The following is a 14,994-nucleotide window of genomic DNA, read 5'->3' as shown; positions in this document are numbered from 1 at the left end:
CCAATTTATAAATTCTCTGAAGGAAATTTTCAGCTGAACAACTTTGCTCAAGACACATATCTTTGTATCTAATTAGACAAAAAAGTTATCAGCTGTATACTTTTGGCATTAAAAAACAACAAATTCGATTGACACTCCTGCTGAGTGACTAACAAAGTATCGCATGAAAAGTAGTCATGCAATACCTCGCTTGGTATCCAGCTGTGATTTCAATTGAATTTACTGTGTTTCAATTCCAAAAGACATGCCCCTATTCAGCACCGAATAGCATTTTTGCTTAATAAGATTGAAAGTTGCGGTTTTCGACAAAGTTGCTCGGTGTAAAATTTCCTTTAGAGAATATTCAAATTGGCACAAAAACCATTAGCATGTTCAGTTCCACAGAAAAATAAAAAAATGATTTTGAATTTTCAGTATAAAGTATCCAATTCTCCCATACAAACATGAAAGTTCAAATTGACTCATGTAAACGATACCTTAAAATTCTGCAAAAAACAATGGATGATTTTCAATCCAAAACAAAGCTTTAAGACCCCAGGGTTTGAGAAATTCAAAAATGACCTTCAATCAACTTAGTCTGCTGGGCAATTCCTGGCATAAATATTTTTTGAATAACCTGTGAAATCTGATCAAGTTTCTGGAATGAATCCAAAAAATCTAGTGGAAGGTAAAAAAAAAATACTTAAAGTTTAAATTTTTCGTCAACGCACATTAGCAGCATCCGAATCTCGATTTAAGCGAACAATAAAATTTTGTTTTGTTTTTTTGATGAATATAACTCCTATACATTCGTTTTTTTATGGATGAAATTAAAACTAAATTTGAGATTTTGATTCAAATTTCCAAATTATGTTAATAGAACCGGGTGAGATCCTGGTAGTTTTTAATATCTGAACTTCCAGACCGGACCAGACTTATTCCAATATTTTAATTGAAGGAACGACTAATCTGGATTGCTTATACTTAGATGCTTATCAAATTTAAGACACTTTTCATTATAATTTTGAGCACCGAATCAAGTATGATTAACATAACAGGACTCCCAAAACATCAGTTTAGACACATCCGTTGAAAGTGAAATGAGATATAGTGATTTGTATTTATAGAGTCATCCTAAAATTTTAAAATGTGCTTCAAATTTCAGGGTGCGTCTCGAAAAAAAAATGACGATCCCTTGAATTTTTGAGAGAACCCAAAAAAATATTTGAAAAGCAAAAGTAATACAAATTTTTGAAAAAAAAGCAAAAATAATACAAATCCAATGCCAAAAACACCGGTTTTAGGAGGACGTTAAACCGGTATTCGGAATTAGGAAAATAGTCCGGTATTACCGGTTTCCGATTTCGGTATCACCATTACTATCCATTACCATACTTAAATATGACTTGAAAACTGCTGCTGTAATTTTATGAAATCCTAACATTTCAGGTAATTTTCAATTTTTATTCTCTTGTATGTTTTAAAATTATACCTAAATTTGGTTGAGTTTGGCCTTTTTTTACAAATTTTTTAAAATTCGCCCTGAATTGCTCGACTGTATGGATACGTGGGGTAGAAAAAAAATCAGAGATTTTTATAAAAATAAACCTGAATCTCTATGATTTTACTCAGAAAAAAAAAACAAGGATAGTTTTCTGTGATGGTATATACTAGAGATGTACCGAATAGTGATTTTCGGCAAACGGCCAAATATCGAATATTGACCTTCTTTACTATTCGGCCAAACGAATATTCGGCCGAATATTCTGTCGATTTTTTAATTAACATACAGAAGTTATCATTTCAATTTTCTTCTACTTCTTCCATCTCAACCCAAGTAACACAGGTTAAGCCAACTAGCATTAGGAAGTTTTATTATGGTTTAATTATGGCATTTTTTTGTGCAGCTCGTTTTATGGCGGTTTTATTATGGTCATGCAGAATGCTTATAATTTTTTTTCGACCATATGTTTTCAGATGGTTTTGAAAACGCTAATAAAACTTTTATTAAACATACTGTTTTGGTTATTTTGAAAGAATTATGAATGCTCTTTTTAAACTATAATAAAACACAAACTTAAAAGTTTGCTCCAAGCTTTCTTTTGCATGTTCTATAATAGCACTCAGTGCATGATTATTAAACCGCCATAAAACTTAGTGACAGTTCTCGATCAAGATGTCAAAACAGGACACGCTCAGATTAGATAGCACATATTTGAATTGGAATTCCCATTTTTACACATTTTTGGTAAGTTATGCGTGTTGGTTTTGAGTTAAAATTAAAAAAATACATCTTTGAAAACTTGAAATCACCGAAAGTGGTATGAATATCTTCACAATATGAGTATTGAGTGAAAGGGCCCAAATAGTAGGAAAAAAATTGTTGCTTGACGCCATCATTAATTCAAGATGGCGGCTTCCGCTTTTATTTTCAAAGCTGTAAATTACTGTAAATATCGTGAAACCTTCACAATATGGTTATTAGGTGAAAGTAATAAACGAGTAGAAGTCAAATTTCGTTGCCCGTCGCCATCTTAAATCCAAGATGGCGGATACCACTCAACTTGAAAATAATGTAAATGACTGAAAATCGCATAAAACCTATATTATAGGGGTATAAGTTGAAAGAAATCAACCGGTAGAAGTTGAATTTTGCTATCGGACGCCATCTTGAAATCCAAGATGGCGACTTCCGCTAAACTTTAAAATGTAGTGAATGACTTAAAATGACATGAAACCCAAATTGGTAGTGGGTGAAAGGGCTTAACGAGTAGAAGTCGAATATTGCTATCTTTCGCCATCTTAAAATCCAAGATGGCAGCTTTCTATAAACTTTAAAAATGCTCTAAATCATTGAATATCGCATGAAACCTCCAAAATATGGGTGTTTGTCAATTGGGATAAGCTATAAAAAGTTTATTTTTGCATTCTGACGCTATCTTGAAATCCAAGATGGTGACTTCAGCTGAACTTAAAAATACTGTAAATGAATGAAAATAGCATGAAACTCTCAAATATATTGTATTGGGTGCTAAGGCTAAATGATAGAAGTCAAATATTGTAAGTATTGAACCTACCACTCCCACCGGCGTGTAAGAGATTCCCTTTCTAGGCCTCAGGGCGGCACGCTTACAATCAAAATCGCAGGGAGCTTCCAGTATGCACTCAGAAAAAACCCCAAAATTGCACTTCTCGACAAGAATGTTTTATTTACAATATGCACTGCACAGATCGTTTAGAAAAAGGGCACGGTACCTGGAGGGCCAAGCCCTTGTGGATGCTGCCACCTCCTAGGCGGTAAGGCTGACGTTTTAACGGACTCTGCTCCCGTGTTTGACGGTTGATGGCGGCACCTCCGATCACGCTTTGTGTTGGCAGAGGCCTTCAACTGGTTTCTGGTCCACTATTCCGATTGATTCGTAGAGTTCTGGATGGACGATCGACCGAGGCCCTTGATCGAGGGTTAACCGAAACTTGGTGGTGGTTATTCCCGTCGTAGTTGGAGGAAAAAGGTAATTCCAACCCCGGTCTTTTATCCCAAACAAAGGGGTCCTGTATTAAGGAAATACTGACGTTAGCGCGCGTCCTTTTTGGCGAGAGCAAAATGGCGGATGAGCGGCGGTTGGCTTACCGGTGTCTGGCTGTTATTTGCACTTTTAAGTTTTCTAGTTGCTTGTGTGTACACTGCGGTGGTTTTTAGCAAAGTGAGCCAGCACCAGGAAGCCGCATTTGACCGGCCTTGAACCACGAGTTTCGGTCGATGCTCTCGCTTCGCGATCGCTCGTCGTTCGTGGTATCGTCGGGGCGTCGCTGTCGATCGTGTGAATACCCGGAAGCATCAACTATCCAAGTTGGCCCTCTGGTTGTGAGATGACAAACCAATCTGGCTGCATGCTGTTGACGTTGTTGCGCAGTCGTTCGTTGCTTCGAAGGCGGATTTTTGGGGAAAAACTTCACACACACTACCCAAGCAACCAAAAGTCACATATTTACTTGAATGAAGGCATTGAAAGTTACATATTGGCTGAAAAAGAGAATCAACTGCCCAATTCCCTTAAGTGAATTTTATGTACTCATTAATGAACTTAAAAAGTTGCAAATGTGATTAGTATGTGCGTTGTATGTGACTTTTTTGCCCAATTCCCATTAGTGAACTATATGTGCTCATTAACGAACTTGAAAGCTGCAAAAGTGATCTATACGTACGTGATACGGGACTTAAGTCACATAAAGGGCACAAAAGTGCTCAATACGGGATTTGGTAAGTCACATAAAGGGCACAAAAGTGCTGAAACGGGATTTGATAAGTCACAAAAAGTGCATTGATGTGCTTTCAAAATCAAATCACCTCTTTGAGTTTTAGTTTCAGTTAGAACAACATCTAGGCGTGGTCTCGTGATAGCGTGTTCGATTCTCACCACGAAGGTCGGGGTTCGATCCACAAGCCGGGCAAGTTTTTTTTCAATAAGTAATTTTGTACTTGAGTGACCATTCTGATGCGTTGTATGTAGGAAATGTAGGAAAGAAGCAATTGTGCAATTTGTCGAGTTTGAAATCCGGCGCGTGGCATCATGGCGGCACCGGTACAGAACACAGTAAATAATCAAGAGAAGGTGATATGAACCAAAGCCAACGGTTCAGTTGAGATAGAGAGACATTTTTTTGCTCATTTGGCGATTTTTTAGAAGCTGAATTAAGAGACCGTTGGAAGCTGAATAGAAGATCATTAAGACTTGTTTTGGAACTTCAAAGTATCCATAAGAACTTAAATTTTGAGCTGCATAGAACGTACTCCATATCAATGATGGGGCTGAGTAAGCGTTTTTGTACCTGTTCTATGGGACTTTTGGTTGCTTGGGTAGTCACTCACTGCGATATTCTACTGATTTTTGCAAAAAACTACGTTAAACCGCGATAAATCTCTACCACCTCGATGGAAGTGTTATCTGACGCTTACAATATCTCTTTTCGCGTTTCTCTGAAAATCTGTAAGTGACAGAAAATCCCACAAAAACCACCACAATACAGACCCCGTTCGTTTTTGGCAACATTCGATTTTGGCAACATCGAATTTGGCACATGTGCCTAAATCAGACGGTTAACAGAAACAACATAACCTTATAGTTTTCGCTAGAATAAGACCAATACAATTTAGACATAATAGCATGATAGGAATAATAGAATTACATAAATGGCAAAAAAATCAAAAACTATAAACAAAACAAGAAAAGTTCTAAATGCATTAGAAACATAATGAAAAAATAATAAAAGTGATTTAAAATGATCTAAATTGTCTTAAAATAGTAGTTTTAATGTAGTATTACGTGAAAAAAAGATGTGTTCAAGTGATTTTCATTGATTAACAGCATTTTAAATTCAGTGGAAGCTGCCATCTTGGATTCCAAGATGGCGTCGGAAAGAAAAAAAATCGACATCTTCTAGCTTAGCCTTTTCATTCAATACCCGTATAGTGGTGGTTTAATGCGACTTTTTGTCAGCATTGAGCATTAAAAGTTGAGCGGATGCCTCCATCTTGGATTTCAAGATGGCGTCTGATAGCGAAATTCAACTTCTACTCGTTTAGCCCTTTCACCCGATACCCATTTTGTTGGGGTTTCATGCGATTTCAAGTCATTAACACCATTTTAAAGTTCAGCGGAAGCCGCCATCTTGAATTTCAAGATAGCGTCAGACAACGAAATTTGACTTCCATTCATGATTTATTCCACGTGTCATTCAAAACCAATCCCTTTTCATTCATAAAGTCTGTCCTCATTTACTGTACTAATGATTATCAACTCAGAAATGAGGAACTCAACCTTAGCGTGTAATTGGTTGGCTTGCGAGAGAAACGTCAAATCGTAGCTTTTTTTGGGGTCATCATTAAACCATAATAAAACTATGAATTGACTCACGCCATGTTGGTTGCAAAATCGAAGGGCACAAAATGACGCCATGTTGATGGATTCACAATGCAAGCATTGGAAAATATTTTTTCAGGCTTTTTTCCATCAATTCCATCATGATTGACCATCAGATTTGACGTGGCGCATTTATTTTAAGATACTATTTCATATACATTTTACCTAGAATCTTGACTGGCAGTAGAAAAGACGCTCAATATATGGTTAAAACATTGGTATTTTAGCTATTAATTTTACCAGATCATATCTGAATAATGCAATCATCATTCATCAACCATTATGGTTGCTGGAAAAAATAAAAAAAAAACTCCGAGAACTGACAGAACCCGAAAAAACAAAAATTATAATAGCTTTTTAAAAGCTTTGCTGACCAACATTGATGACCAACAATGATACGTCTTGATGACGTTTCTAGGGTAGGGCCAAATAGCCTGATTTTGGCTTTACTAGAGTCCAGGTGATGTTATAGAATGCGCTTTAGCTTTTTATGAAGATTAATGCGATAGTCCAAACGATATTTTGCTGACCATAATAAAGCTAAAATTGTTACTTGGGAATGGCCCTCATGTTCTTGAGTCGATCATTTTCAACCAGATGATATTACCGGATAATGTATTGAAAGATTTTTTGCTAGTAGGGGTCCCTCTGATATTCAAAATGTCACTAAAAACTTCCCATTGAAAAACAGAAAAATGCACAAGAGGCGACGTTATATCGTCCTATAAACATGTTAGAAATTCAAGAAAAGGTGCTAGAATTAGCAGTAAAACAGCAATTCTTACGCTTTATTGAGGGTGGAGACATATTGATTGCTGAACAGTCTGGATTCAGGAAGCAGCATTCAACTGAATCTGCAGTTAACTTGATACTTCGAAGTTGGAAGATTAATATTGAAAACGGAAACTACATAGTGGCTGTGTTTCTAGACTTCAAGAGAGCATTCGAAACTATTGATCGGTTACTACTGTTAGAAGTGTTGGTAAAAATTGGCATCAATGGTACGGTTCTGAGCTGGTTCAAAGATTATTTGGAGAATAGAATGCAATGAACAAAATATGGTTCATCTTACTCGCGATACAGAGAAAATAACCTAGGAGTTCACCAAGGAAGTGTGTTGCGTCCCTTGTTATTTATATTGTACATCAATGACATGAAAATGTGCTCAAATCACGGCCGTCTCAAGCTATTTGCAGATGATTCCGTCACCTATTGGAGTGGAAATGACCTAGAACTCGTTGTACAAAAAGCAAATGCTGATTTGAAAAACATTGCAGATTCTTTGAAACACAGAAAATTATGTCTAAATCTTGATAAAACCAACTGGATGATTATTGGAAATCGCAAAATAGGAGTAAGCCCTAAATTATCAATCGATGGTTGTGAGATCGAAAGGGTTCGTCAACTCAAATACCTAGGAGTACAAGTCGATGGAAAATTGAATTTTATAGCTCACATAGACTACACAAACAAAAAGATTGCCGTGAAATATGGTGTACTTTGTAGTGTAACTAGATATATGACTTTCTGGTCGAAAATAATCTACGTTAAATCTGTTATCATGCCACATTTCGAGTATTGCGCTACAATTTTTATGCATGCATCTGATACACAAACAAAGCGTCTACAAAGAATTCAAAAAAAGATCATGCGAGTAGTGATACGATGTAATCGTTACACACCAAGTACATTGATGCTCGACATACTTCAATGGTTGTCAGTGAAACAGAGAATTGCGTTTTGCGTTGATTTTTATATATAAAATGAAGAACGGAATGTTACCGGCTTACTTAATGGACGGTCTGCAGTACGGCAACGATGTACATAGCTACAATAAGAGAAGAGCCAATGATTTCAGATTACCGAATACGAGAAAGGAAATGACAAAACGATCAGTTTTCTACGACGGTCTAAACATGTTTAACAGCCTGCCGCAGAATATCAAAGACAGTTCAATTATAAACACTTTCAAGAAACTGGCAATACAACACGTTAAACAGACAATTTGAAATAATGACTTATCCTAAAAAGGATCATATGCTTGTGATGAAAATCTGGCGAAATACCAGACATAAATTTGTACGGTGATGGACATACGCGGGAGTTAGACAAACAAGTCGTACAGAATTAGATAAAATAATGCAAACAAAATTATCCATAGGATAAACTGTCCCTCCCACTTCTAAAGAAGCGTATGGGGTGGAGGAAGCACCCAATTGGGCCTGTGGGACCATCACAAAAAAATATACTGCAGTTATGATGTTCTGATCCATTTATTAGGAGTAAAATAAAGCTCGCTTCAAAATATATTTTGTGATGTTGTCAGATTCTTAGAAATTTTTTTAACACAATTTTACGTTCAAAAACAAAATACAAATTTTCAAAAAAAAGGTAATGAACAAACACATCAACTTAATAGCGTGTTTTCTCAAAATAGGCTTATATGCACTTCTACTTTTGGACCCAAGGGCCCCAAATTCGAAACATATCAAGTTTTTTGTCATAACAAGATGATTCAATGTATAAAAGCCTCCGTTCTACTTAGCAAACGTGGCTCCAATACAAAATGGATGAAAATAACGACACAGCTTGATTTTTTTAGGGATTTTCATTAAACTTCTTTAACGGCAAAGTCAGCTTGTGTATATGGTAGCCTCTATTTTCTTCATATTTGTAACACTGACAAGTTATCATATAGGGATAAAGTTGCCAGAATTTTTTTCGCACAAAGGGGAAAATGTTGACGAAATGGCTGACAAAACAACATATCTTATCAATGCGTTTTGAGGGTGATATGCTTTGAACATAAGGCATGAAATAAATTTATGAATAACCAAACTAAAAAATATAATTTAAACCACGTTATGAAACTTTCTGATTTAATATTTTGACTTTCAAAGGTTATACGTGAAGAAGTTCAATTCAAAAGCTAAGATGTTTTTTGTTTCTTATTCAGATGAAAATCAAAATTCCAACAAATTTAGGCTTTTATGCTGGTTTAATGATGATTCAAAAGTATGTACCTACAAAAAAGTAGGTAAAATTGAATAAATTTACGACTTTTAACAATGAAACTTCGAACCTTATCTCTTATCAACATCTTAAAAAAGATTTTAAGATCCTAGAACAGATTTGATGAAGGTTTTTATGAATTAACATATTTTATAATATGGCAACTCTTGTTTTTTTCTGTTCTATAAAATTATGAAAAACAAAGAATTGAAATAAAGTTTTATCGAATGAGAGATATCAATTTTTGGCATTTTCAATGAAATTGATGAAAATAGTGCCACAAAAATAGAAATTTGGCTTAAAAAAAATTCAGACATTATTTAGGCATTCCTGGTAGGAAAATCATTCCCAAAATTTGTATTGAATAATCGGGAAAGTCCGGGAAAAGCCGAGTAGTCTGGCAAGCTTATATTAGGGGATTACTCTTTGCATTGAAGAACCCTCCCACTTTGAAGAGGATAGGGGGAGGAGATTTTCCCGCATGAAATCAATGTGAAAAGTGAACAACAGAAAAAAAATTGATCTCTGATTTTAATATTAGCCGATTTTAACATAACCAATGAGATTTCCATAGAAAATACAAAAACGAACAGACCATTATTCAATACAGTCTCAGTTTTCAAACAAAGGTGTCTTCATCAATATGTAACGAATCCAAATGTTTAGGAGGCCACAATCAAATAAATAAACGCATACCGTAAACCAGGGTAGCTTTGATCAACATGAAATTTCTCCACAAAATCATCAATAACTAAGCCTAAAGTTAAAATATCCCAATAATTTATTCTACGTTCAAAAACAGATAAGTTGAATTTGAAATTTGGAAAAACTTGGTTTTTTTTTAATTCCAAATGCGAGTAAAAATATAATTTATAAATCTTGAAAAATCTATTTCATCGAAGGCACAACAAACACCCTTCCTGATTAAATCAAAGCGTTTAGAAGCAAACAGGTTGATTCAAGTAACAGTTCAACTTTTTTCCCTTAGTAAATGAATTGCTTTTATAGAAGTTTGAGGTAAATTTTTGATATTTAAAACAATAGGAACATTTTCCAAGAGTAAACCAGTTCAGGACAAAAGGCTTAAATCCCTATCAAATGGTGGAGTTTAAAGGAACAAATTTAAAGGGAAAAAGTGCGTAAGCCTAGGGAATTGAATGGAGGCAAATTCATTTGTTTTTAAGTTAAAACTTTATTAGTTATGTTAAAAAAATTAGCCCCTTAATTAATGCAACATCATTGTGTATCTTTCGATTTTAATTGTTGTTCGGCCTTAACATATTAAAGACCACGGTGTTGTTATTTTTTTGGACCGCAAAAAAATCTAAACCAAGAAACACCGAAATTCAGCATTCTATACCTCAAAATTCACTGGACCAAAAGTTACAAATTGAGCCATCTTTGTTGAATTCAATTTTGTAGAATTTCATGATTAATTTTCTATGATTTGAGTTAGGTCTCTAAGAATAGCGCATTCGCAGAAATGAAAGAACGAGAACTCTCATACTTGGTCCGCAATAAATAGTGTTTTCGATTATAAGCAGTGGCAATTTAGCTCTCAACGAGTTTTATTCTAACCGCAGTTTTTATTTGTTTTTTAATTTATTTTACTTGCAGCATTTAATATAATGAAGGTGATTTGTATACTTTATGACCAGAAAAACTTGTTAAACTCGTCAAAACAGAGACTGATCAATGTTACCCCTAAACATCAAATTTTAAACAGATACAAAATCGATTTTTAAATCGAATTTCAAGCAGTCAAATTAATTTCTGCAACTATGTTTTACGTTCATAGGAGTCCAGTCCATTTACAGAAAAGTAGTTGAAAAATATTGAAAAAAGTGATCAATTTTACCCCAGATTACGCTACTTTCAAGTTTAAAACATTGTGATAATGGATTATAATGAAAAACCTATCATTAAATGAAAATTAAATTCGTATCTTTAAAATAGTCGGAAGTCTTCATAAAAAAAATTCAATTAAAATACGTTTTATTTGAAATCGATCATTTTGCAAATGAATTTCATGAATCTCGAAAAACAATCGAGTTTTGGCATTACGAGAAAATTTATTGTTTGAAAAACCTTGTCTAGATTAAAAATTTACTTGATTTTTTTTAAATCAAATATGTTCCATGAAAATAAATAATCAAATTTACCAGAAAAATAAACAATGTAAGCACAGGGCAACCGAAACTAGATTTTTTCAAGGGGGGGGGGGGGGAAGGGCCTAACACTTTCAAAAAATCGATTTTTTTATTTTTTTATTTTCTTATTGTAAAACATTTCAAAAATGTTGTGTCAAATTTTCAAGTCAATTGGAGCAAAACTGTAAAAATTATAGGCCTTTATCTCCACCTATCTAATACTGCAAAAAAGCAAGAGCAGAAACTTCAAACGCGTTTTTCTCGAAAGCACTTTTTTAAAGTCCGTGGACATCGTCATTTGAAAACTACTTATCCGATTCTTTTCAAATTTGGAACATATTTTCTGCATATAAAATACCAGAGCCCAACGTTTTTCTTTTTTTTTTTTTTTTACTTTGGGGAGATTTTACAGGTGAAAAATGGCGGATTTTTTCGTGAAAAATCGTTGTTTTTACTTCAAACAGCCACAAAAATTTCATAAAATTTTTTTTAATTAAATAAAAACGTTGGGGTCCAGAAAAACATCTATTAAAAATATTTTGCTCTGATTTTTTGACCTCAGATGATTCTGTGCTGAGATACAGTGTCCACCGCAAATCCTGTTTTCTAAAAGGCATCCTCGAAAGTGCTCCGTCACAGGCTCATTTTTCAATATTTTTCTACGAAAAAATTACTAAATGTTCTTTTAACAATGCTGTATAATGCAAAAAATTTGAATACATTTGTTTGAACGATAGCTCTAGAAAATAACCGTGAAAATGGTTTTTTTTTTATACCCGTTAGACCCTACCCCGCCTTAAGTTAGAATTTATTCTATCCGAAAGATCAGGGTTAGCGATGTAACTTTAATTGGAACCTCACATGTATAATGTATACATACATCGTGGATAGATGTGCTCTTGGAAGTTATGAAAATCAGATATCATATAGAGCAAATGCATCAGAAATAAAAGGTATTTAAATAACTATAATGTTATTTTCCAAAGGATCCGACTATGTACAAATAACCGAGTAAACATATCGACTAAACTGTTGAAATATTCAGAAACTTGAATAAAGCTAAAAATAACGCAAAATTTGGACACCTTACGGTAGCTGAGTACCATGAAAAATGACAAACATTTTTCAAAAGTCCGGAAAATTAATTCGTTCCACTTGTTATGACTGGCTTATCTCCCCGACTTCTATGGCCTGGCTTGAAAGCCTCACCTAACACACAACAACAACATCGCTATTAGTCATTCGGCGAAGAAAAAAGAACGAAAGACTGTTAAGAAAGAACACCGATTACGAATCACGGAAGACGTGTCTCCCGTGAAATATCCGTGGAAGCAAACATGTTTGTTCGCGTGTGCGAATTGTAAATCATCGTAATTAAGTTTATGTTTGCTGCGAGGAAACAATTTACATTAACCATTTTCGAGGACCAGCATCGCCTTGGCCGTAGTACATAGAATGCATCCGAGACGATGGTAATCTCACGCAATTTATAGGGAAACATACCTTTAAAAATTCTTCCTGAGGCTATTGGTGCTGTTGCTCCAAGAATTTTATTCCTCGTTCTGTAATTCCCGGAATGTCGACAACATTGGGGAGCACACGACGACGACACCTGCCTTCCGGTACAGACTCAACAACGACCCCCTGCTCAGACAATTCCACTTATTTGCGTTTTTCTTATGGTTTCTTTTTTTTTCCTTTGAGGAGGAGATGTTAAGAGGGGGCAAACAAACGACCTCCTTACACCTCAGGTTTACCACTTGGAGCTTCCGCTTGCTCCGGAAAGCATCTTTTTATTGCTCGGAAAATTCCCGGAGCCCGGTTGTATCCGATCACGCACACAAAAACTGTCGTCGACACACGCTCTCTGTTGTCGTTGAATTAATTTTCCACGCAAAATTTTAATTGCTTATTTTTCCGAGGCAATAAAAATAGTAGCAAACATCCCCGTTCCCCGCACTTGACTGCTTCCCGGAAACCACAGCACAGCACAAGTTCCTGCTCTAGCTCTGCTGTTTAAGAGCAGGAAAACTTTTAAATTGCGCTCGATTTCAACGAGGAGCGGCGACGGCTTTTTAATGGCACCCGGATTCACACTGTGGAATGTGTTCGAATGACTGCTGGGAAATGGTGAAAGTTTTATTTTTTCCGAGTGTCTCGTTCAGAATATCCACTTGCCGCCGATGGGGATGCGTGTTTGTGTATCCTTTGGGTGTTTCTTTTCTCTTATCTGTTAGATTTTCCGGCAAAAGAGCACTGTGCCACTCGCAGACGTTATCCGTTATCCGATAGTCAGAGGAAAGAGTTTCCGTTTTCTTCCATCAGACGGTGGGTGGGTTGTTTGGGCAAAACATATACACTTCGCTTTCGGAGCAAACACAACATTCGATAATGGCAGCGTTATGTATTATTCCTCCTACACGCCTGAATCGCTGCAATGGTTCGAATTGAGAGAACACAACACAGAAAGGCAATTATTCCGCGTCACATCCACCGAAATATTTCCATTCACAATGGGTGTCAGCAAGCAACAGCCTACGGAAACATCATTATCATCGCCAAAGCATCCGTGAAGAAACACGGTCGGAGGCGTAATTACCGAATCGTTTCACCATTAAACCAACCGTAACTCAATCTTCACAAAGCCATAGCTCCTTTTGGCTCCGTCACTTTTCAATTCTTGCCAAAAGAAAAGGGAGAACCGTGAAAAATTTAACCTTTTTCTCGCTGCTCGTACCTGCAGTGAAAGCTTTTCCTCGCTTACTGCCCACTTTAAATGCAAGTGAAAACCTCACAGCAGACAGTAATAATTAGGCACCATTGCCCTCAACATGCTTCTTAGGCTCCGTCGTATTCCACGAGCCCAAATTATTCTGCATATTATTTGAAAACATTCCGCACTCTGATGGTGTCACCTCGCGAACGTATCCCTCCTCACGACGAACGGAAAACGGCGGATAAAAACACCAACACACTGACGCGCACTGTCAGAATCTCCTTCTTTACGGCGAAGAAGAATAAAAGAGCCACCACGATAAGAACGAGGAAAAATACAACAGTACACCCTCCTGCTAACCTTCAGGGCAACCCCCAAACAAAACAAAAACGAACCGACGACGACGACTACGCGACGAAGGCGAGGGGTGGCAAAGGGCGAAAGAAAATATTTCACCGAAATACAAAACCCTTTCGACTGCTCCGAGCACACCGTCGCAACAACTTTTCACCGACGACGAACCACTCCGAAACAGTGAGAGAGGGCACCTACTAACTGGTAATGAGTTAATCCTTGATGCAGCGCAGGAGTTGCTCCTCAGCACTCCTCAAACACCTTGCAGACACACCACAAGGTAATCAACTAGCGATAGACCAACCGGAGAACGTTCGTTCCCGAGCGCGTAGAGGTTTGCGGACCGATACCGACCAATGCTGAACTCCGACTGACTGACCAAGCCAATGCAAACTCCGTCGAAGTGGGTTCATCCATTGCCGAACTGGAGTAGAATGGAGTATCCTTCCGGCCAGTGTGCTCCATGCGCTCCCAACCAAAGGATAATGAGAAAATTCTTGCTGATGGGTGAGCGTTTTTTACAACTCAGCCGGAGATGTTGTTAAGTGAGTGTGAGAAGTGAGATGAGGGTTTTCTCATTACTGACTGTTGTCATGAAAATTGTCATTATGTGATGGAGCTCGAACATGTTTGTGTGGGACAGTGGTCTTCAAGTTAGAATTAATAAAGATTCGAACCTTTCCCTTGTCCAACGTGGTTCAAAATGTGACGAATATAACAATTATGGAAAGTGTAACATCTGTCTCTAAATGGATTAAAGTAGATTAGGGAATTTCTTTTCCCAACAGGCCCATGAGAAAGACCCCCGTCTATGGAAAGGGGGGGGGGGGGGGGGGGGTGGTTGTTTTGATATTCAGATTAA

At 36.5% G+C, this 14,994-nt stretch overlaps 1 protein-coding gene across 2 annotated transcripts in view; it reads right to left on the bottom strand.

Annotated features, from left to right (window-relative positions):
• The window catches only part of LOC129757038 (pikachurin), an 865,561-nt gene extending 851,049 nt beyond the window's left edge, over positions 1-14,512 (bottom strand). For both annotated transcript variants that reach the window (XM_055754138.1, XM_055754139.1), the window contains exon 1: positions 12,566-14,512. The gene's annotated coding sequence lies outside the window, so the exon portion shown is untranslated. The remainder of the gene's footprint in view (positions 1-12,565) is intronic.
• Between the last annotated feature and the right edge of the window lie 482 nt (positions 14,513-14,994).

This window comes from Uranotaenia lowii, chromosome 3 (assembly GCF_029784155.1).
Source record: "Uranotaenia lowii strain MFRU-FL chromosome 3, ASM2978415v1, whole genome shotgun sequence".
Classification (NCBI taxonomy): domain Eukaryota; kingdom Metazoa; phylum Arthropoda; class Insecta; order Diptera; family Culicidae; genus Uranotaenia; species Uranotaenia lowii.
Note: the sequence above shows the minus strand (reverse complement) of the source record. Positions and strands in the feature narration are given on the sequence as shown.